The 2,115-nt window shown below is 35.3% G+C and overlaps 1 non-coding gene across 1 annotated transcript; it reads left to right on the top strand.

Moving 5' to 3' along the window:
• The first annotated feature begins 222 nt into the window (after positions 1-222).
• On the top strand, positions 223-294 carry TRNAC-GCA. Its single transcript has one exon. It is a non-coding gene; the product is annotated as a tRNA-Cys (tRNA).
• Positions 295-2,115: the final 1,821 nt, after the last annotated feature.

The following is a 2,115-nucleotide window of genomic DNA, read 5'->3' as shown; positions in this document are numbered from 1 at the left end:
AAACAAGCTTATAGTTACCAAAGGGGAAAGGTGGCAGGGTGGGAAGGAATAAATTAGGAAGTTGGCATTAACATATACACAGTATTATATATAAAATAGATAATCAAAAGGACCTACTGTATAGCACAGGGAGCTCTACTCAATATTCTGTAGTAACCTACATGGGAAAAGAATCTGAAAATGAATATATACACACATATATACGTGTGTATATATATGGCTTCCCTGGTGGCTCAGAGGTTAAAGCGTCTGCCTGCAATGCGGGAGACCCAGGTTCGATCCCTGGGTTGGGAAGATCCCCTGGAGAAGGCACCCCACTCCAGTACTCTTGCCTGGAGAATCCCATGGAGGGAGGTAGACTACTTCTTATATAATAGCTTGACTGTGACTGTAACATATCTAGACAAGTCTCTGGTCTTTGGTAAATGACTCTTTCAAAGAGATCCATTTGATTTTGAGTTACAGCAGGATTTATGCCTGGGATACATTTTTTTCTTCCCATTTGACCCTTGCTTATTTGTTATCAGGAAGAGAAATGAGAGGTAGCTTTCCTTAGGGCATTAAAATGTATTAACATATTATCAATTGAAACTTGGTAATTGATACAATTCTCTAGATAATGACATGCTATCCTTAAGGCAGCAAAATTTAGATGTGTGAAATGATTTAAAAACCATGAGAATATTGTTACATTCTCAATCCAAATGGACGTCTTTGAAAACACTCAAATGAGAATTTGGGGGATTATTATTTAATTTTTGGCTTTTTTTGGAAAAAAATATCCTTTAAAATGATACCTGGAATTATCTGTGGCTCCTCTTTACAGATTTGTATGGTTAGAATTTAATAATATACACACTTTTTTCTATAAACTAATACACTGTATGTGGCATACAATAAGAGTATTTGGACTCAAGTCAGGAGAATTAGATTTAAGGGCCAATTTCTCTCTGGGTTGCATAGATCAGTATAATTAACTTGGTATCTTTTTTTCCTCAAAATAAAATTTAAAAAAAGGCAAAATTGGCAGATATCCAATTCTTTTCTAGTTTTAATTCAGCATTGTTTTTGTTCTATTGCTTTTTCTACCTCTTAACAAGCATGCTGAATGATATCTTTTACTTAAATCTGTGGGGTTTTTAACCATCATCTAAAAATTCATGTATATCTTAAAACTAATGATTCTGGGTATACATGCACATCTTTAAAGTTCTGAGAATTCTGAGTTTGGCTATTATTGTTTTGGAGGGCACTTCATCTCTGTGAGTTTCATTTTTATCTAGAGAGCTAGAGTTTAAAGCTAGACTTCAAATGTGATAATAATACACAATAAGATAAATTATAGAGTACTTCATAAGTTCGAAATGGCTTAACAGAATTTTTTGGTGATCCTATTTTAAACAGAAATAGAAAAAAAAAGAATAGATAAAATCATTCTTATTAGGCAAATTATCCAGGAATTTTACAATTTTGTCAGATCTAAGTTCACCCATTTCCAGTACAATCAATGTTAAGTGAAATCTCTAATAGAATGGATCATATTTTTTTATCATGTATGTGTGTGTGTGTGTGTGTGTGTACAGGGCAGGAGAGGACTGATGATAAGAAAAGAGGGTTGAGAACAGGGTGGAGACACAGAATTACTCAACCAGCTTTCTTTATTGAATTGACCCAGTTTCACATAAAACTAGCTTAAGGTTTAACACTTAGACTGAAATGTAACAGCTTGTCTTTTTTCTAATTATGGTTACATATTATTTAAAAAACATATAATTCACCACATAAAATATTAATTATGGGGAAATAAGCATTGCCATGTGCTGCTGATGGATATGTAACTATTCAAGTGTTCAGAGAAGTGAAACTTTAGTTTGATGTGTGCATTTTAGTCCAGTTGCCCTCCTGATGTAACTTACTGCTACTGCTAAGTCACTTCAGTCGTGTCCGACACTGTGCAATCCCATAGACGGCAGCCCACCAGGCTCCGCTGTCCCTGGGATTCTCCAGGCAAAAACACTGGAGTGGGTTGCCATTTTCTTCTCCAATGCATGAAAGTGAAAAGTCAAAGTGAAGTCGCTCAGTCATGTCCGACTCTTCGCAACCCCATGGACCTGT

This window comes from Bison bison, unplaced genomic scaffold, assembly GCF_000754665.1.
Source record: "Bison bison bison isolate TAMUID 2011002044 unplaced genomic scaffold, Bison_UMD1.0 scf7180017864136, whole genome shotgun sequence".
NCBI classification, from domain to species: Eukaryota; Metazoa; Chordata; class Mammalia; order Artiodactyla; family Bovidae; genus Bison; species Bison bison.
The sequence above is the reverse complement of the archived record's forward strand: the minus strand, read 5'-3'. Positions and strand labels throughout refer to the sequence as shown.